The sequence below is a fragment of the Peromyscus californicus genome, unplaced genomic scaffold (genome assembly GCF_007827085.1).
Source record: "Peromyscus californicus insignis strain IS unplaced genomic scaffold, ASM782708v3 Scaffold_11__1_contigs__length_118956290, whole genome shotgun sequence".
Taxonomy (NCBI): domain Eukaryota; kingdom Metazoa; phylum Chordata; class Mammalia; order Rodentia; family Cricetidae; genus Peromyscus; species Peromyscus californicus.
In genome coordinates, this window is record NW_026294402.1 from 88,782,812 (window position 1) to 88,805,778 (window position 22,967).

The 22,967-nt window shown below is 41.2% G+C and overlaps 1 long non-coding RNA gene across 1 annotated transcript in view; it reads left to right on the forward strand.

Annotated features, from left to right (window-relative positions):
• Positions 1–22,686, forward strand: part of LOC128096848 (uncharacterized) — an 87,670-nt gene extending 64,984 nt beyond the window's left edge. The window contains exon 5 of the long non-coding RNA XR_008213756.1: positions 4,962–22,686. This is a non-coding gene — a long non-coding RNA (uncharacterized LOC128096848). The remainder of the gene's footprint in view (positions 1–4,961) is intronic.
• Positions 22,687–22,967: the final 281 nt, after the last annotated feature.

The following is a 22,967-nucleotide window of genomic DNA, read 5'->3' on the forward strand; positions in this document are numbered from 1 at the left end:
GCAGAAATCAGTGAATGCTTTAAAAGGACATCAATAGATTCCTTCAGCAAAAGGAAACACTTACTTATTAAAATTTCCAATAAAATCAGTTAGTGTGCAGACTGGCTAAGTAGAAAAGAGAGAAGACACCAGTCACACAACTCAGAAGTGAAAGAGAGAGTTCCACTGCAGACCTCTTCAATGTTAAAAAGGTAGCAAATGAATGTCACAAACAGCTCCATCAACCACAAGTTTGATAACTTAGATGAAGCAGACCAGTTCCTTGAAAGATAAATATGCCACAGTACACAAGAAAAAACCGGTAACAGGCTAACATCTTGTAAAGAAATAGAGTCAGTAGTCAACACCCTTCCAAACAGAAAGTACCTGACTAAAGTAATTGGATAAGAAAATTCTGAACAGCTTAGGGAAAAATTCCACCAATTCTCTACAACCTCTTCAGAGCACAGAAGTGAATGAGAACCTTTTTCATAATTTTATCTAAGAGGATGACATTATTATAACACCAAATATTTTTTTCAGTATCTTTTTTTTTGTTTTTATTTTTATTTTTTTTATTTTATAATTTAATTTAATTTTACATATCAGCCACGGATTCCCCTGTCCTCCCCCCTCCTGTCCCCACTTCCCCTCAGCCCACACCCCATTCCCATCTCCTCCAGGGCAAAGACTCCCCTGGGGATTCAGCTCAACCTGGTAGATTCAGTCCAGGCAGGTCCAGTCCCCTCCTCCCAGGCTGAGCCAAGTGTCCCTGCATAAGCCCCAGGTTCCAAACAGCCAGCTCATGCACTAAGAACAGGTCCTGGTTCCACTGCCTGGGTGCCTCCCAAACAGTTCAAGCAAATCAACTGTCTCACTTATACAGAGGGCCTGATCCAGTTGGGGGCTCTTCAGCTATTGGTTCATAGTTCATGTGTTTCCATTCGTTTGGCTATTTGTCCCCATGCTTTTTCCAATCTTGGTCTCAACAATTCTCGCTCATACAATCCCTCCTCTTTCTCACCAATTGGACTCCTGGAGCTCCACCTGGGGCCTGGCCGTGGATCTTTGCATCCGATTCCCTCAGTCATTGGGTGAGACTTTTAGCACGACAGTTAGGGTGTTTGGCCATCCTATCACCAGAGTAGGTCAGTTCAGGCTTTCTCTTGACCATTGCCAGTAGTCTATTGTGGAGGTATGTTTGTGGATTTCTGTGGACCTCTCTAGCACTTTGCTTCTTCCTATTCTCATGTGATCTTCATTTATCATGGTCTCTTATTCCTTGTTCTCCCTCTCTGTTCTTGATCCAGCTGGGATCTCCCGCTCCCCTAAGCTCTCTTTCCCTCAAACCTTGCCCTTCATTCCCCCCACTCATGACCAGGTTGTTCATGTAAATCTCATCCATTTCTCAGTCATTGGGCGATCCCTATGTCTTTCTTAGGGTCCTGTTTTCTAGGTAGCCTCCTTGGAGTTGTGAGTAGCAGTCTAGTCATCTTTATTTTACATCTAGTATCCTCCTATGAGTGAGTACATACCATGTTTATAACATCAAATATTAAATAAGGGCATTATCAGCAAACTACAGACCAATAATTTTCATGAACATAAGTGAAAAAATCCTCATCAAATGTTTAGTCAATGTAACACAAAATGAATATGAAGAGTTAAATGTGGTAAGTAATTGGGCCTGCACACCTTGCAAGTTTGGTTCAACATTTAAGAGTAGTTTAGTATAAATCCATTACATCGTCTAAAGAAGAGAAAGTACATGACCATATCAATAGATACCGAGAGAACATTCAGCAAAAAAATGTGCATATGTTTATGCCCAAAGTCAGCACCAAACCAGAGAAAGGAACTTTCTCCACTTGCTAACAGAGGTCCTCAAAACAAACAAAAACACCTACCAAATAATGAGAATCTGCAGCTTTCCTGACAAAATCAAGACCACAGCAAGAATATTTTCTTTTTACAAGTATTTCTACTTTATACTTGAAGTCCTAGTGAACTCAGGTTATATTAAACAACAATAATAAAAGGAAGAAAGAAAAGGTATGACGATTGAGAGAGAGAAAAAAATATTCATTTTCAAATGATAAGACTATCTAAGTACAATGGAATCACAGAAAATTAATTATTTTCCTATATACCAGCAAAGAACAAGTAGAACTTGAAATTAAAAATCATTGTCATTTACATTAACTTTTTAAGAAACTTCTACTCGAGTTTAAATCCAACAAAATAATAAAAGATCTATATGAGGAAATCTATAAAACTCTGATGAAATACATTGTATTACTTACTTTTCTGTTCCTGTGATAAAGCACCATTGTGGAATATTATTTTAACCAGGTGAAGATGTCTTACATCTGTTTATGCTGCATTTGTTAATGAAGTAAAGATGTGTGTTTAATTATGAAAGATGTGTTACATTTGTTTCACCTTGTCTGCCAAAGGTACCTGATTGGTCTAATAATAAGCTGGATGGCCACTAGCTAGGCAGGAAAGAGATAGGCGGGGCTGGCGGGCAGAGAGAATAAGTAGGAGGAGGAATCCCGGCTCTAAAGAAGAGAAGAAGGAGAAGGGAACGAGGAAGAAAGAGAGGGACACACCTGGGGTAAGAAATCAGGCACCTGCCAGCCAGACACGAGAAGCAGTGAAAGTAAGATGTACAGAAGGAAAGAAAGGTAAAAGGTCCCAAGGCAAAAGACAGATAAGGAGAAACAGGTTAATTTAAGTGAAAAGAGCTAGCCAGAAATGAGGCTAAGCTAGGCTGAACATTCGTAATTAGTAAGTCTCCATGTCATGATTTGGGACCTGGTTGATGGCCCAAAAGAAAAAGCCTGGTATATACCATGACTAAGGCATGTATGAGAGGAGGGGATGCTGGGGCAGGGAGTGTACAAAAGGTCTATATGCCTACTGTTCAATGCTTGTGTAAATTAAGAATGCATTTAAAATAAAATGTATTGACTGAAAATATTTCATTGATAAAAGGTTTTACTTTTACTTCCCAACCTCCTTTGCCTTCCCCAAAGCCAGTTAACTCCTGAGGTAATGACAGCAAGCAAGTCTCTTAGAGCAGCCAACTGAAAGAGATGTCAAAAACATCTCACCCAGAGCACGGTTTCCTCTCAGTCACCTCACGTTAGGTCAGATGCTCTTCTATCAAGAGTCCTGTCTAATTCTGCTACACTCATACAGCAGTGCCTTGCTCAGCCATCATCAGAGACGCTTCGTCCTGCAGCAGGTGGGAATAAATGCAGAGACCCACAGTCGGACATTACACAGAGAACGAGAGACCTTGGAACACTTGGGCCTACGTGGGATGTCTCTATCAAATCCCTCCCCTCACGGCTCAGGGAACCTTGCAGAAGAGGAGGTAGGAAGAGTGTAAGAGCCAGAGAGGATGGAGGACACCAAGAAAACAAGGTTCTCTAAATCAACTGGATTGCCTCACATATGAATGTGCAGACATGAGGCAGCATGCACAGGGCCTGCACAGGCCTGCAGCAGGTGGGGACCCAGAGCTGAAAGAAGAGGAAACAAGCCCCCATCCCTAATCCAGATGCTACTTACAAATGATAACCTTACAAATGATAATTACTTACAAGTGAAAGTTTAGTTTTCTTCAAGGGAGTCTCACTGGGCAAACAAACTATTCTTAAGGGTAGGCTGCATGCCCAGCAGTAGACGACCAACAGAAAATGAACTCAATAGCATCATTAAAGATTCATTGTTTTATAAGGTCATGTGAAGGTCATTTTTTATTTTATTTATATATGTATAGTATATGTAAATTCATATATATATGCATATATTATATATATTCTCTCTTTTTAGCATACAGGTCCTTTGTGTATATTATAACTTGCAGGTTAGTGTTTTCATGGGATTTCTGAGTATGTGAACGAGTGAGTCTCTGCATTTATCTCTGTTTCCTGTGCCTTTTCTTGGGCTCTTTTCCTTCTATTTGTTTTGTTCTACTCTGTATTAGTTTTTGTTTTATCTTATTTTGTTTTATTATTATCCCTTAGAAGCCTGTTTGTTTTCTAATAAGAGACAGACAGAGGGTGGATCTGGATGGGAGGTGAGGTGGGGAGGAACTGAGAGGAGCAGGGGAAGGGGAGCGGAAACCTCCATCAGGAGATTTTATGTGCAAAAAAAAAAGCAAAAAAAAAAAAAAACCTCAAAAATTATTTTCAATAAAAGACGAAAAATCAAACAAGAGTCTTGTGTAGTAGAGGGCAGCCTAGCACTGGAGACTAAACCAGATGTGGAAGAGAAAGCGAAACCTGCATGGTAGGATTCTGTTTATATACAGTATACAGAAAAGGCAAACTTAGGGTCTGGGCAAACCTCGTGAGTGAGTTAGTGGTTGATGAGGGCTGCAAGAAAGAAGTTACCCAACAGTGATGACTAAGGGGTGTGTGGGGTTTAGGGAGAGGGAGCTAATGACACATTTCTAAAATTACAGTGACCATGGCACAAATCTGAACATTTTAAAATCTCTCAGGTGTACTCTAAGGTAGGCACAGTAGCTCATGCTTGTAAGTGGAGCACCCTGCAGTGAGTTCAGGGCCAGTCTGTGTTGCACAGGGAATCTAAGGTAAGTCTAGGCTACATAGCAAGACCTGTTCCAGAAACACCAAGAAGAAGGACAAAGACGTGGGGAGGGTGGGGAGGGTGGGGAGGGTGGAGAGAAGGAGACGTGAGAGGAAGAGTAGCAAACAAACATGTTCTAAAGTCACTTCAACTTTAGACCACAAATCATACTTCAATAAGATTGTTTACAGAAGGGAAGGCGGGACAAGCCAAGCAAAAATGTGACCAAATAATCAAATGATTGCAGGGAAAGAGAGGACTAGGAGAAAGAATCAAAGGGAGAAATGGAGGAGGTCTCCTGGCTGACCTCCAACATCTAAGGAGTGGCTACATGGTCGTGGCTTCGGGGTTCCAAAATTTTGTTTCCTATTTTTAAGGAACTACAACAAAGAAGAATCAAGAAGCCAACGGATGTAGCCTCAGTTCCACTGTGAACTGTTTTTGGTTTAGAAGACTCCATCAAAACCAAAGGAAGAGAGAGATGATGTTGTACAAGCATCTGGGTTCCTGTGCAGGTCAGTGGGACAGCACAACTGTTCGCCACCAACCTCTTCACTATGAATGGACTACTGTTCCCTGAGTAAGAAGTCACTAATGTTTGAATCTTTCCTAGTGTTTCAAATGGTCATATAGGTTCAAATATGATCTTCCAAGAACTTTCTACCCCAATTATATTACTTTGGTTCACATATATACACTCTGCTTCATCATTCTAAAATTTGTTCCTATTGTAAAAGAAAAACAGCTATTGAAAACCATCACATTGGTATAAGGACTGGTTCCCAAAAGTATGCCCATCACTTTGATTACATTAAAAGCACCTGAACTTCCCATCAAATGTACAGATGCCAAACAGCTGAATCATGACATTGGGCTTGAGGTGTAGGGTTACCCGTTAGCATTGAACTCTGTGGGAATACGGTATCTTCTCTTGGGCATCCCAGAAAATCACTATGACACATCATAATGTCCTGTTGTAAAAGGCACTATGTAAAAGACCTCTGTCACCTTTGCCCTGGGAGAAATTGTCTAGAGCAAATCCTACCCTTTCGCAACTACCACCACCACCCAGGGCTTAAAAACACAGTAAATTCTGTACTTGGTCATCTTTTCCTGTTTAATTCTGCTTTTGATAAGGTCAGAACTATTTCTCTTTAATTCCAATTACTTCAAAAGTTGTTCTAATGTGCCTTCTATATACCATCCCAGGTCATATACTCTTTACAAAGGAGTTTAAATAAGTTGATAAGCAAGATCTTTCATAGTTTAAAACTTTGCTATCATGGAGACAGGAAACCAGAGCTCAGTATTCTGTTGCTTCTCCCCTCCTTGTTTGCAGAGAAGCTCATAGATGTTAGACCACATTTTGTTACCAAGAATATTAACCATAGAGGCATTATCAAGTTATATCTGCAATACCCCTAAAGTTTTATGAACAACTGAAACCTAAAAAATATGTAATTGTTTCAAAGGTATTTTGAGAATGAAAAAATGGATAAGAATCAGGTCCTTGGATTGTTCAGCCGGGTCTTTTTGTATCACACCACACTCACATCACTCACCTCTTGGCTTACCTCTAGAGACCATCTAAGGAGGTCATTGCTTCTCACACCCAGTATATTCCTGATGGTGGCCTGAAGGGTGTGCTGAATATGACCCAACATTTAAGCACTAGAAAAACCCCCAGCTCCCCACCTAACACACTTCCTGGGTCAGCTCATAAAAGTAGTTCAGAGCAGAAAAGGCCGTATAATGTCCGAGTGTTAAGACTCTGGCCAATCGACTGGCCTTTGTCTTTCTGCCCACTGGGTTAGTCTGACCGTCTTCCATGCTGTGTGAAAATTTCCTGTTTCTCCTGTCCTTTCACGGGATCATCTCTTAGAAATATGAGAATCCTCAAATTTCTGTGGAGAATCTCAGTGTGACACAAACGTTTTCAAAGAGAAGATAGTTATTTGAAGTACATTTATTGATGGGATTTTTCAACATAAGGAACATAAAAGGCTTATTGTGAGAGCCCAGGCATTAGACAGGATCTCTTCTACTTTGGGATTCCCAGAAAGCAAAGTGTAAGAGAAATCACACAGCCTTGAGGCAATTTATTTATATCATGGATCAATTAGTAATATGTAAATGTCCTAAAATTGGTTATGACTGTGTATTGTAATGATTTCTTTTTTAATTGTGACTCACAAACTGACTAATGAAGTTTTAAAATACCTCTAACAGACTTCTTCTTGGTCTAGTCTGTTCTCAGGCTCATTTGCTCAACACCCCCCACCCCTACACACACACACATATGTACAAAGACTCCTTTCCACTGACTTAGTCACTAGAAGCTGGAGGAGGGTGAAGATCAAAATTTCTTTATTTCTACATTACAACTTTTCTTAAATGATTAAGAAAGACTCTTACTTTTTAGGAATCCCGTTTTCTTTTTTATGCAATAGTCTACTTGACTCATTGGGGAAAGGTGGTGAGGAGGACAAGGACTTTGGATACTGTCTTACTAGTATTACAGGAAGCCTACCAGAGAAGATCACACAGAAAAGGTCTATAGCCAATTGAAAATCTTTATTTCATCTGGCTGGGGCTACACTTGGGTATTTAAGATCCATCTATAGCAAAGGTTTAAGGTAAGACATTTTTAAAGGCAAAAAAACATATCCTGGTATCCCACTCACTCCATAGCTGCAGGGAGAGATTTTGCACAAGCAGGCAGGTTAATAGAAGCTAAATTAATTAGGGCATCTTGACCTCAGGTTCCTAGACTAGAGTTGGACAATTTTCTACATGATTCTCCATCATCAAGGAGATCAAATTCTAGTTAAATCTAAAATGGCCTCAACAGGAAGGTTCCTCCAAGATGGAGGAACCTCTGCATTGTCTTGCCCAAGCACAAGGGAAAAACTACCAGGTCGAAGTGAGAATCAAGTGTAACAGCAGCTGCTCAGCTACTTAGACTCGGTCATGATTCTGGAATGTAAGCAACCATCTTCCAGGCCAGCCTGACAGGTTTTAGCATGTTCCTTTGGCCGACAATGGTTTCGGATGGAATAGCAGTTTATATTCTTGAGCTGTGTGAGAAATACTGGAAATGTAATCCTAAACTCAGCACCTCAGTTTCTTTGTCTTCTTGTCTAGTTTTTACATTAACGGTGATAATTGGAAATCACAGATTTGACTTGCTTAGAACTGTGCCTGGCACACATAGAAAGTTATTACCATTATCGCTAACGGTAAAAGAAAAGAAAAGTTTCTTTTCTACTGTGATAACTAGAAATATCAGGTTATTTTAAGCAAAATTCGGACAAGTAAAATAGAATAACAGAAAACTACTTTCCACATCAACATAAATGCAGCATTTTTTTTCTTGAGATTGCCTAGAAATCTTCCATTTCAGAATATTTCTATTATGACTGTCACAAAAATTATGTACTGACAATATAGAATATTGATACTAGCTTTTCTATCATGATGCTCAAATAATGCTATTTTGATTGTCACCTTTAGTGGAAGCAAATGTGGATGCCAATGACCTGATCCATAATCTTTCGTGAGTGGAACTACGTTTTGGTGTCTTTTACTTTAGCACACTTTAGGATGTATTAAGTCTCCCTCTCCCTTTGTAATTGTGCAAAGTCAGTCACTGGCCTTTATCTAGCTTTTCGTACACAGAACATGTGTCACCAAGAAGTACTTTTGTCATTAGTCCTGAGCAAGCTTTGATGTTGTGGCTGCTCCTTCTTCCTCCAAAGCCTTAGAGATGGGAAGTAGAGAGCTGTAACTCGCCACACTTTACAATCTAGGAAGGTTACACAGTGACAATGACATGTAAAAAAAATGCCCTATAACAATGAAGGAAATTATTTCATAGTCTCTTGAGACTAAACAACAAAAGACTCACAAAATATGATATGTAGTGTCACCTTCTCCCTCCTGGTTCATCTAGAATTCAGATAACAAACTATTCACAATGCACAGTATAATACTCTGATTTGATTTGGATATATTTCTAGAAATTGATGTCTCTAAAATCAAAAGAATCTAACAGAAGTTATGAATGTTAATTAGTATTGAGATTTATGGTAATCAGCTTGTACTGCCATAATAAATGCCATAGCCTGAGTGGCTTAAATGAGACAAGTTAATTTTTTCGAAGCTCTGGGGGATTGGAAGTATACGATTAAGGTGACAACTGGTTTAGTTCCTGGTGAGGGTGTTTTCCCCTGACTTACCTTCTTGCTCTGTCTTTTAAAAAATGTTTTTATTGGCATGTAGATTAATTGTATAAAATAGTAAGTTTTCTTGTGCAGTTTTTATACATGTGTATTATTGTGCTCACCTTTCAAAATCCTCCCCTGGTCCTTCCTCCCACGGGTCCCCTTCTTCTTCTTGCTATGTCTTGTTATAAGGCCACTAATCCCATAGGATTAGCGCCTCACACTCACAAGCTCATTAACTGTGATCACCTTTTAAAAGTATTATTTCCAAAAGCAGTCATGTTGTGGTTTAGGATTTTGATACATGAATTTGGAGATGTTAAGAATTACACCAATAGCAGCTGTATCTTTGTTAACTTATAAAACACATTTTTATCAAAAGTTAAAAGTAGGAAGAAAGACCAGACAAAAACCTGGACAAAAGGGTTTTTTTTTTTTTTCAGAATGTGAAACATAAATATTAGTATCATAGTGTTTTAATCCCAGAAAAATGAGTTGTCCTTATTTGTGGACTCATTTTCTTGGTGCTGTGAAAACTATTAAATATGAAGCATCTCCCAGCAAGCTGTCCTGCACAGAGGTGTGAACTGGCATCTTTGTCACAAGTTCCCATGGATTTCTCCTCTGACTGGCATTGTTATAGCAACCGGAGTGCCAGAGGAAGTTGTTATGGCCATGATAATCATGAAACATCACTATGGCAACAGAAACCTCTGGAAAGTTAAAAAAAAGAAAGAAAGAAAAGAAAGAAAACCTTAGACTGTCAGTTGGAATCAAAGAGGTTTGGGGGGGGGGAGTGGGGGCTGAAATGAACATGAGGTTGGAACAAGGACCAGAGCACAGAAGAATGATTATACAGAAGCTGAACAAGCAAAGGAGAAAGGAAACAATAGCAAAAAAAACAGAGGGTGAAGACGTGGTTTGCACAGGAAAGAGGCAGGTCGGAAGGAGCACATGAGCCCCAGCAGTGGGCATACTCCCAGGAGTATTGCACATGCTCCGTATACATTGCAGCACCCCGTGGGTAGACAACACAAGACTGGATGCCAAAGTCTGTACTGGAACTGCCCAGGTACTGATTTTCATACTGCAGGAATATTTCGAATGAACCACAAGTTAGTGAGACAGCCTAAATCAATTTGTGGAGTGCTTTTGGCATGCCATCCTGCTGACTAGGAATTCTTATAATATCTGGTGTTCACAGGCACCACATTTGAATGTGGCTCTTCTTTATTGGACATTGGGATTGCTTCAGACAAAGGCACAGTGCCATTTGCTCCATTATAAATATGTATTTCCTTCATTACAGAAGCTTAATGGACTTTTTTCCATGAGAGAATTAAAGTAATTCTTTAATACTCTTAAAGAGTAAGTGGCAATGTCACTTGGAATAAAACATTTTCACTTTATATTTTCCATGTTTTATTATCAGTCAGGATTGAAGTTTTATGGTCCAATATCAACTTTTTTTGTTTTTGTTTTTGTTTTTGTTTTTTTCGAGACAGGGTTTCTCTGTGTAGCTTTGCGCCTTTCCTGGATCTCGCGCTGTAGACCAGGCTGGCCTCGAACTCACAGAGATCCGCCTGCCTCTGCCTCCCGAGTGCTGGGATTAAAGGCGTGAGCCACCACCACCTGGCCAATATCAACTTTTTGTGAAGGGAAAATATATATATATATTCAAAAGGTGCCACTAAGATGTTCAGGGTTTTTTTTTTCTAGAATTAAATTATTTTTCAGACATGAAAGAATAAAGGAAGAATGAAAACAGAAGCAGAAAAGGACATACATAAGGGTTGCAATCGGAAAGAAACAGAGCAAGAGGAAAATAACAAAAGCTTGAGATAAAAGTACAGAAATCAAAGGGGCAGTCTGGGTACTTGCAGAAGTGTGGTCCCAAGAATTTTAACAGGACTTTTGTAAATGACGTCTGTTTTGCCTGGGCACTGCATTTTAGTTGTCATTTGCTAACACGCTAAGAGAGGACCTAGTACTTACTGCATAGCTGAAGATGACTTTGAACTTTGACCTTTAGGGCTGAATAAATCAACCAATTGATGGTAAGGATAAACTTCTACAGGAAGGCATGGGCTGTGCCCAGAGGCCCTGCAGACCTGTTATCATTAGAATTACAGGTCATCCATCCACCTTCAGGATCCCTCCTATAAGTGTGGACATCAACAATTACAACTCCTCTTTTTCAAGTTCATAAACAAAAAAGCAATGCAAAAGTTCTCACTGCATAATCTTCACTTCAAACAAGGCAAGGTCTCTGTTGAATAGTGCACCGATGTTCTAACTTCTCCTGTTTCACTGCACACACACACACACACACACACACACACACACACACACACACATACACACACACACACACTTAGCTGGTATGGTGGTGGTTTGAATAAGAATGGCCCCCATAGGATCATATATTTGAATATTTGGTTCCCAGGGGGTAGGTCTGTTTGGGAAGGATTATGAGGTGTGTCACTGTTAGAGGAGGTATGTCACTGGGGATGCTGAGGTTTCAAAGAGACTCCTGCCATTCCCAGATTGCACTCTCTGCCTCTTGTGAAACAAGACAGTAGCTCTCAGTTGTTCCTTTGCTCCACTGCCATGGACTCTAAACCTCTGACACCTTAAGCCAAATTAAATGCTTTCTTTTTAAAGTTGCCTTTGTCATGGTGTTTTCTCACAGCAGTAGCAAAGTAGTTAAGACAGTGGGAAAGCACATATGAAAGTCTATGAGAGAAGCTGGGCATGGTGGTACATGCCAGTAATCTTAACATGTGGGCAGTAGAGGCAGGCAGATCGGGAGTTCAAGGTCACCTACACAGCAATTCTGAGACGATCTTGGGCTACATGAGATACTGTCTCAAGACAGTATTAATTAAAACAAGAATTAATAAGATAACCAGGCATATTGCTTCATGTCTACTGTCCTAGCACTTGTTAGGTGGAGGCAAGAGGATCTAGCGTTACAGGCCAGGTTAGTATTTATAGTAAGACTCTGTCTCAAAATAATAATAGTAATAATAATAATAGTTATGAAATACATATTGCCCTGCCAAAATATCCAATGTCCTAGGTAAACAAGAGAAGAAACAAAAAAAGTTAAAGACACATGTGTTTAGAAGTCAAGTCAGGGATTCTATTCAATGTATACGGAGAGAAATGCGTGGATTCTAAGTGTTTTACTTGATGAATAGCACATAGGGAACAAACGTGTTTATCATCCTGATCATGATTGTGATGTTGCATTTTATCTTTTCTGTGGCTTTCTAATTCTGTAAGAAAAGAATGTTGGCATATTTTGCATGGGCATCTATTTCCACAGCACTGTGGATAAGGAAGATGGAGAGGCTGCAGATGTCAGGCATGCTTTGTACCATGTGCGGAGAGAGACCCCTGCTGGAATATTTCTTTTTCAATGTAATTGAGGACATCTAAATCAACCCAGAGAAACTGTATGATAAAAGAGAGAGCCATGACTCTGCAGATTTTAAGATTAAATTTGAACATTGTTATCCAAAGATAGAAAATATTTAACTTCTAACACACACACACACACACACACACACACACACACACACACACACACACACACACACACATGTTTAACAGGACAGGATTTAGAGGTTTTGTTTTTATTTCCTTTCAATCTCCAAGCTTGAGAAACAAAGGGATCTGACTTTAACTACCCAACCTGAGATTCTATTCCTCTGCTCGCCATGAGTTAATCCCTTCAGTTCTGGAAGCCTCAGCCATAAAATGACATGTCTGCTCCTCTGCATTTCTTAGGCACTGCTGAAGAACAGCTTGACTGTTCTTCAGGGCTGTGTGAGAGCACATCCCTGGAGGTGCCTATTGACTCCACCATGGATTAGTGTCACTGAGATTTAATGGATTCTAGAGGTCCGTCCTCTGCATCTGTTACTACTAGGATTCTGAGTGGTTACTGGGGTCTGTGATTACAGATTATGAAAACTGAGTTTCCAGGCAGGCCCTGTAATAAAGAGTGGCTTGCCAAAACAGTGAGCCAACAGACTCTGGCACTGGAGTGACAGATGTAAGGTATGTTATCCAGCATGCAGTGGAAAATGGAAGTAAGAGTGATGCCAGCTTTAACTCTTGAGCTTTGGTGAAGTGGTCACCAAGAGTTTCTTAGGCAGAAGATAGGCACATTGAGATATGTGCACAACACAGTGGAATGTAAACTTGTTTACCTCCATTCCTACCCTTTTTTCTGTTTCCTGAATAAAACACTACAAAAAATGTTCTCTTTCCCCTCATTCAGAATGCTACATGTTCCCATACCTTACACCTTCACTTGGACCACACTTAAATCACTACATTCTACTGATGACTAATTCAGTTTTTATATACTCATGATTTCTTCATTTCCCTGTTTGTATTTAACATTATACATATGTTATATGTATATAGTATGTGATATTTTGATGCATCCAATTCAACCTTTAATGATCAGGTCAGTATAATTACATTTCTATCACTTTGAACATTCATTATTTCTTTGGATTGGAAACATTCAAATTCCTCTTTTCTAGCTATTTTAAATTTTGTGCTGTGCACTATATTCATGCTACTATGCAATATGACACTAGAATTCTTTCTCCTTTCCATTCTCTGGTACTCACTATCCCCTCTCTCTCCATCCCTCACCTTGTCCTCACTTCTTTAACACGCTCTCTGTCCTTCCTTTCCAGCTTCTGGAATATGCTGGAGCTGCTCAGTGATGGCTGCCATAACTTCCAACTGAACAACTGCACTTATCGAAGAATTAGTATATTCAGCATTAAGATATTCCATGTCTGCTGTTGGTGCATCTGAAGCCGAAATTCCAAAAATAGCACGAAGGCCATTCCTCATATTCTAAATACTTCTTGGGTTTCTAGTTCCCTCTATTGGCAGACACTTCTTTACATCCTGTTTCTCTGATCTTCACAGCTCCTGGAGGTGGTTTGTATATTCCAACAATACCCACTGACTGTTACCATGACAACAGTTGTAAACCACCCCCACCCCTGCCCTTTTTTTTTTTTTTTTTTCTTTCTAATCCTGCCCCTCCAACCCCAGGTAAAAGGACCATGCACTTCTCCACATTATGACTCTACCTGGCACATACTTTTATGACCATCATTTTGTAACATTTTAGACCTGGTTGTTTGCCTTCTGCTTACTCCAGGCTGAAAAGCCTGTGTTAACCTTCCTCTAAGTATTATTCACAGTGTGGTTAGCCTGGGACTTAAGTTCCATAAATTGCACCTTAAATAGTTGCTAAATGTGTAGTCAGGGGCCTTAAAATGGAACCCTAATGCCTCAGAAAAAGCACTTGGCCATGCAGATAACCTGCTGTTTGGGGCAGCAGACAGATTGAATGTATTTGATAAAAACTGTATAGTGCACCAAATGCTTTGCAAAGGTAAAGAGCAATTCAGTTCTATCATGTCAAAGTTGGGCCCCACAGAACCAAACTGAGCAGATCCTCTGTAGGCCATAGGTTGTCTCCACTTCAGTCCGAGTGGTGATTTTACAGAGATTACCACAGCATCCAAGGGGCACAGGGTGGAGGCAGATTAGGGTAAAGAATTAGAAACTGACTTAATAAACTGAGTTTTTAGAGAGAGTTTTACTCTGATATGCCAGAAAAGTTGCTACAGTAAATGTGTGGTGTTCATAATGGCAATAATTTTCCCTTACATGTCATAAAATCTATATGACTGTACTGAACTTCTGAGTCAGGGAGAGACAAGATGCCATTACATTAGCATCCCATGGGAAATCCCAATGTTTGAATGAGAACCTGTTAAAGAGAGCAAGAGAGGGCTAACCATAGGGAGCATTATCATTTCTGTTTGCCCCCCAAAAACTGTCTCCCAACAATTATACAACATGTACATTTTCAGCAGACTAAGCTGGAAAATGGGGAACTACATCTGGAGTCCAGGATACCGAGTTACAGAAAATTCCCCTTTGAGGCCAGCTGAAGACTTCACCCAGACACTGCGTTAAGAAGAAAAGGCTGAAAGCCCCAACACCTTGTTGTTCTGTGGAATCAGGTCCCTGCTGACTGACTTAGTGTCCCTTAACTCTGAAAGATATAGGATGTCCAGTGTTCATTCACCATTTATACCCGAAAGCAGCTGCTGCTACTCTGAAGGCAGCAAAGAACTGGGATGTTAATGACAGGAGACCAGGGTGAGAACTGACTGTTGGCCTGTGGACAGAAATACAAAGGAGAATTGAACTCTGTCTGGGATTGGGAGGATAGGAAGGGTGAGTCAGGCTGGAGCATCTGGCTCAATGGGATGAACAGGAAAAGGAAGACTGTCAGAAACAAATGCTAACACAGAGATTGTCAGGGTTAGGAGACGGAAGAGGACAGAGCACCCGAGGCATGCTGCACAGAGGGTGGCCGCCCCCTGTGGAGGAATGCATGGGTGGAATGGGACTGTAGGGGTCAAGCAAGTTCACTCGTCACCTTGTATTCAGAATCCAAACACTTCCTGTTCAGGGTTAATTCTATAGAAGAGACTCTGCCTCTTCCCACAGCATCACACGGGAGACAGATGTTGCTTTTCCCAGTTCCCTGGCAGTAAGGACATGGCATGGAGCCCAGGATCAGTCAGCTGCTCTAGCTCAGAAGTTTAAGATTTAAGGGTGTAATGCTATCTTAGCACAGGTTTCCCAAGACACGGAGACTAGGAGAAAGAAACTTAGATGCCATATTTCTATGGGGAGAGTATTAGCCTGTGGCAGAAGGAACAGTGGAGGTGAGACAGAGCAGGAAGGAAAGTATGAAGGGATGTATTTCTGAGCTGGCCACAGCTCCTCAAGAAGACAGTGAGTGGTTCAACTGTGAGCTCTATCAACAGCAGGTGCAGGAAATGTGGTCAGGGCAGTGTGTGGGCAGGCTCTACACTGGTGTGTGCAGGCTAGATTAGCCTGGAGCTTCTTGGGCTCATGTCACAATGGCAAGATGCTGGCTATATTGTTACTTTTCTTATTGCTGGGGCAAAGCGCCTGACAAGGAACAACTTAAGGAAGCGTTGTGTGACACTATTCCCCGGGAGATAGGAAGAAATGTCTACTTACGCCAGATAGGGAACCGACAACAGACCAAAGTTAAGATACCACCCAAGTCCAACTTGGTGGACCAATAAGCTTTACTGGGGTAACTTACATGAGCAGAAATAATTCAAAGACAGTTGCATCACCCAGAACTCACCACAGCTCATGAAATCTGGGAAGCTGGAGCTCAGTGCACAACCTACAGGCAGCTCAACAGGCTGGAGGGTCTCCTTTCCATACAGCTCAGTTGGGCTAAGCCTCTTTGGGGAGCTCTGCTAGTCTCTGATTCTTCCAGGCTGCTCAGCTTGCTCTGAAAATGGGAGACAGCCCAGCCTCTCTGAGTGTATCCCTTCACATTTCTTACTGCGTATAAATGCTTGGGGAGGGAGAGTCCTCGTCTGGTTTGTTTCAGGGACTTCCTGAATCCTCTGAGTTATTTACTTCTGGGCTTAAAGGGCTTCTCGGTCTGATGGGATGTTTTACCTCCTGTAGGTGTAATTTTCTGTCCCACCAGCCAGCTCCCAAATAACCACATAGAGACTTATTATTAGCTCTTATAACTTAAATTAACCCATTTCTATTCATTTACTTGTGCCACGTGGCTCATGGCTTATTTCCTCATTGTGTACATGACCTGCTTCCTCTGCATCTGGCTGGCAGCTCCGCCCCTCTTCATCCCAGAGAGCTCTCTCCCTCTCCACAAGTCCCACCTAACCTCCTCCTGCCTAGCCAATTGGCCACTGGGCTCTTTATTAAACCAATGAGAGCAATTTATATTCATAGTGTCTAGAAAGATTATTCTACAACAACCTCCCCTCACAACATCCTGTTGTTTCACCTCCCTTTTAACATGCCATGTCCTCGTGAGATTTTCCATTAGAATAATGAGCTTCTGATTAAGATGGAAGGTTTCAGTCTTAGGGTAAAATCCTGCACCACAGAGCTTACATTTTGAGGCTACACAATCTACCAGGGGTGAGGGGCAGGGAGGAGATGAATGGTGGCAGGAGCAGGAGACTGCTGGCCACACTGCATTCACAGTCATAAAGTACAAAGGGAACAAGAAGTGTCCACCCCCACCTGACCCTCTACTAGAAACCCTCAAGATCAGTCCCCAGTGGTACCTCATTTCCTTCAGCAAGGCTTCAGTTCGCACAACCTTCTCAACTAGTGCTACCAGCTTGTTTATCAAATGTTCTCACAGGAGCTTCCAGTAGACATTACTTTTAATCTACACTACTAACCATTCAAAGCCCAACTACATTCCAGTGAGCTCAATATATAGGTAAATTTACATAGTTAAGTAGGAGGTTAATAAAATAGGTGAGGTGATGAGATTTACAGCATAATTTCACTCACCAAAAGACAAGCAGAACCATCCATAAGGCTGTGTCTAGGAAGCCACCTTGCAAGAGGCCCAGATCTGAGGGCATAGGACTCAATACTTTTGGCGTGTTATGGAAACTGGTCTTGGACCAGTAAGTGGTAAAAGAAACCCAGAGAACTACTTAAGGACAGATCTTAGTGTTCAGGTTGGTTCTGCTAGCAGTGATAGTGAAATAATTGCCCCCTTAGATAGGGAAACAATGAGCAATTGTTTTGTTTTTACTTTTTCTTTTTCTTTTTTAACTGTTAGTGGATGGTGTAAGCCACTGGATTTTCTTTCAGTAAGAAAGTCTTAAATTACTAGGGAGGAATTTTCTTGCCCGCACTTGACACTCCTGATGTTTATCATGATCCATTATTGGTTGCTTTACAAAATGCAGTATTCTTCATTTGCTCCAGATGAAGGAGTGTACAAACACACAGATACACACAGGCACTTGAGATAAGCAAAATAAATAAATAAATAAATAATATTTTTGTGATTCCAGAATCTATCAAGGAGAAAGGGGATTTATTAGAGTGGATTGCAGGCTGTGGTCCTGCCAGTCCAACAATGGCTGTCTAACGACAGTAAATCCAAGAATCCAGTAGTTCAGTCCATGAGGCTGGATGTCTCAGCTGGTCTTCAATATACACTGGAATCCTGAAGAAGTAGACTCTATGCTGGTGAAGGAATGGACTTGCCAGACAAAGTGAGGGCACACAGGCAAAGAGAGCAAGCTTCCTTCTTCCGTGTCATTTATAGAGGCTGCCAGCAGAAGGTGTGGCCCAGATTAAAGGTATATCTTCCCACCTTAATGATGTGGGTTAAAAGTGAGTCTGCTCATTTCAAATGGTTTTAATTAAGAAAAAAATCCTTCACAGGTGTATCCAGTGGCTTGGGTTTTAGTTAATTCCAGATGTAGTCAAGTTGGTAACCAAGAATAACCATCACATACATCCTATCAAATTTTTAAAATACTATATCATAGAGTGGAAGACAAGAACTGGGTAGTGTTTGCTGGAGGTCAGTGTGTATGCCATGTGTTCCTTCACTTTAAACTTACAAACCACATATGATGAGAGGCACTGCAGAAACTTGCAACATGACCAAGGCAATGATTCACAGAAGTTTCTTGGAAATCTAAATATCTGATTTTGTAGTATCCTCTCTGTCTCTGTCTCTGTCCCTCTCCTGTATCTTTATGTATCCTTTTCTGTTATCTATGAATTCCTTCTTGTATTTAATGCAGCATTTCACATATAGTGAGAAATGATGTTCGAAAATGTTCAGCAAATATAGTTGGTGTCATGCCATTTGTTACCAAAGAAAAAGCCTTGCAGCCTAATTAAGCAGCTACTTTGTATTCACTCTGCACACTGTAGCAATGGATTTTCATTTTCTTCTGGACCTTTACAGCATAGCAATCTTGATGTCTCATCAAGCTTGTTAAAAGAAGAAATTACCTGTCTGCATAGTCTGTGCATGTATAAGTCTTTTGTTTTGGAAAATGACAGTGACTGTGATTACTATCTGCAAATCACTCAAGTGACGGCATATAATTAACCGTCATTTCTACACTGTACCCACAAAGGTTCCCACCTGAGTTTAACCGCTTGTTACCATTTGTCTGTGGTTTGCTCTTCTCCTCATCATTTGTAACCTGCCATTTAGAAAGCTTTGTTCAGGCTATGTTTTTTGCACCAGCCAGGGACCTCATGTCTTGACAGCTCTTAGTGGTGCATACTCACACATGTATTGAGTCTTACTATATTCCAGGCACTGTGGGACTTAGGCACCAACTGGGAACCAGCCAATTAGAATTACCTTGGTTCTTCACATGAACTCTCAGGGTTTGTGTTACTTACATGAAAATCTGCAAGACTGTAACAAAGACCCAACATTCCTAAAGACCCAAAAAGATTATTTCTCTTATCACATGGTCCAGAATGGACAGAGCTTCTCTGATCTACGTGGCCATTCAGGGACCCAGCTTCTCTCCTCCTGGCTTGCACTGTGTCCTGGCTCCTGGCCCTCACTCTGTTACTAGCTTCAATCATGGAGGTGGGGAAAGCAAGGAGGAGGCTGGAGGGCAGTTCCTTAAGCTCCAGGCCTGAACTTCTGTCCACAATTCACTGCTTGCACCCAGATGCCAGCAGACTTAAGAAATGGTATTTCCTAACTACAAATGTCCATGCACAACCCTCATTTTTAGGGAGGAGTGGACATCACTTAAAAACAAAACAGTAACAACAACAACAAAAACGTTGTAGTTAGGAATTTGTTGCTGAGATAAAGCATTGATCCAAACCCACATGAGGAGGAAAGTGTTTATTTCAGTTAATAGGTTATAGTCCATCACCAAGGGAAGCCGAGGCAGGAATGTGGAGGCAGAAACTGAAGCACAGACCATGGAAAAACCCTACTTACTGGCTTGTTCTCAGGATCACAGTTGGTTATCTTTTTTGTACAGCCTAGGCCTACCTGCCTAAGTATAGTACTACTCACAGTGAGATGAGCATTCCCTCATCAATCAACAATCAATAAAATGCTCCATAGATATGCCCTCAGGTCAATCTGATACAAGCAATTTCTGAATTGAGGGTCCCCTTTCCAAGTGTGTCAAGTTGAAAGCTAAGATTAGCTATGGCAACAACTAAGGGTTTGCTTCAGCTCTCCTGCATGTCCACCTCTTAGGTTTCATACTGTGGTGGTTTGAGTATGGTTGGTCCCCATAAGCCCATAGAGAGTGGCACTATTAGGCATGGCTTTGTTGAAGTAGGTGTGGCCTTGTTGAAGTAGATGTGGCCTTATTGAAGGAAGTATGTCACCATGGGAGTGGGCTTTGAGGTCTCCTATGCTCAAGCTCAGTGTGACACTCAGACCACTTCCTGTTGCTTGTGAGTCAAGATGTAAAAACTCTCAGCTCCTTCTCTAGCACCACGTCTGCCTGCTTGCTGCCTTGATTCCCTTGATGATGATAGTGGACTGGACCTCTGAACTGTAAGCAAGCCACCACAATGAAATGTTTTCCTTTATAACGGCTTCCATGGTCATGGTATCTCTTCACAGCAACAGAAACCATAACTAAGACACACACATTATTAGTTGACTCATTATTTCAGAGAGTTTGGTCTATGCTTGCTTGGCCTCATGCACTTGGAGAGAATGTTATGGTGTGGGAGTATGTGGCAGGGGAGAGCTATTCACTACATGGCTCTCCAGGAGGCAGAGAGCAAAAGAGCAAGTGGTCAGGAATAATGTACTTGCTCTGAATAACTTACATCCTTCAATTAGACTCACCTCCTAAAGTTCCCAGAGTCTCTCAAAATAGTACCACCAACTGAGGACCAAGTACTCAAAACTTGAGTCTCTGGAGGTTACTTCATATTTAATCCATAACAAAAGTCATGAGACGATAAGAACTTGAACCCAATGGTGGCATGTTGACCTCACTCAGTCTCTTTGTTACCATATTTGATCAGGTGATAAAGCATATCGCAGAAGGCCCAGAACTTGTTTAAATATACCTTGACTGATACTCCTGGGCAGATTGATGCAATCACCTGAGACAGTTATTACTCAGTTCCTGTCATTCTCAGTGACAAGATGCTGGGCTTGAGTCCTGCTTCATCCTGGTATGTTGGGACTATTGCACACTAGCCCAGTCTGGGAAGGGGTTGGGGAGCACGGCCAGGACCAAGTGAAAGAACACACCCAGAAGGCTGTGTTGGTGGACATCTGGTTTATTTGAAGGGGACAGGAGACAGTTATACTCTAGGAAGAATGGCTGGTTGGATCCAGTGGTATGTCATTGACTGGGGCAAGAACATCAAGGGTGTTTTATTTGCATATATGGGAGCAGCAGAGGCCAGGGGAAGGAAACTTGCAAGGTCATATAGAAAAGAAAGGAAGTCCAGCCTGGAATGTTTCAGCGTCAGATAAGCAGCAACCAGTCCTTGCAACCTTGGAGACATGTGAGCGTACACGCACTGGGACTGTCTCAGAGAAACAAAACAAACCGAAGAACAATTTTCCTCAGAAGTGCAGAGTTTCTCTTTTAAAGGAAATGTAATGGTTCAGTGACGTCATGGATAGAAAACTCAAAACTGTCAGGGCAGAGGCCAGTCTCCTTTCTGCTGTGCTTATCAAGGAAGGATCCATCCTCTGTCCTTGGAAACTGATATCCTTCAAACCTGAAATGTCAAGTTTTATCACTGCAACTGGAATACTTTTTGCTGCTGCTGAAAGACAGAGTTACTTCCATGGCGACATCAACTCTCTTTGTTTAGAATGTGTATATGACTTTTACTACCCAGCATAGGACTCTACACTCAGAATTGCCCTGACTGTGGCAGAAAGAGGGAAGGATACTTTATCTTTCCTGTTGTGCCTAGGGACCATGAACACACGTAGTCTATGGTTAGAAAATGGGCCTCGCATTGGGCAGCTCATTATAAGGAGCCAGATTTGTTGAAAATCATAAGCAAAACTAAGGATTTTGAGTAAGAATCTGTTTAAATGGTATCTCAGATGAAGAGTTTTAATTTAAAAAGTAATCAAATGTGTAAATGTAACTACTCGCTAGGGGTTGATATTGATTTACATTTATAATTACAAAATAAATTGGTTAAAAAAATAACAGCTTTTGCTGTTATAAAAGCAATATTGGATACAAGGTTTTTGTAGAGGAGACATTTCCAAGCCAGCCGATAAGCAGCCTCTACCCACAGTGCTTCCAAGTTCTGTCTTATTTGGTTAAAATGAAGAAGCCATCTATCTATGTCTCCTATATTGACTCCACAGTGCTAAGGGGTTAATATTGTCACCTTGATTTTATCCACAGAGAACCAGAGGCTCATAGCAGTTCTACTATTTGGTGGAGGCCATAGACTTTACCATTCTGCCTCCAGGTTCTCTCATGATTGAATGGCCAGAACTCCTTCCTGGAGCCACCCTTAGGCCAACTCCTGAATGGGTGAAGTCAGTATTGCTTCCCAGGCCTGGGAAGATGTGTGTGTGTGTGTGTGTGTGTGTGTGTGTGTGTGTGTGTGTGTGTGTGTGTGTGTATGTGTGTGCGCGCGCGTGCAGACAGATACAATTCCAGCAAAAGCCCTCCTTTTCTGGTCATTTAGGGCCATCTCTTTTACATTGTTGCCCTCCCTCCAGTCCTTCTGGTAGATGATAGGGAAGTATCTCCAATGAGCAAGAGTATCTCCACTTCAGCAGTAGTGTCTCTTTGTAACCCTGCTCTCACCAACCCCCAACTCTCACTAGACTCAGACCTTGGACCTGTCAAGGATTATCACTCCCAACTAGAAATATTTACTTAGTGTCTTCTGAGCTTCCAGCACTGTGTTTTGTTTTTTGTACTCCTATTATAGTCAATATGGAAAATAAACAAGAATAAAATATAATGAATATACACATGCATTTGACTGCACATTATGATACGTGCTTTGAAGGTTCAAACCCGTGGTTGCAAAGTTGGCCAACAGATACTTTTCTTATTTTTTTTTTTTTATTTTTTCTCTGTTATTGTCTGAAGATTTGGGCTGGAAACCAGTAAAAAGAGCCTTGGGAGATGATAAAATCATGATGATGAAACTCATAAGGAAAGAAATTATCCTTTATGAACTAGGCCTGAGAGAGCTGCTTTGCCCTTCCACCAGATGAAGACAGAGCAGGTGCCATCTACAAGCTAGGAA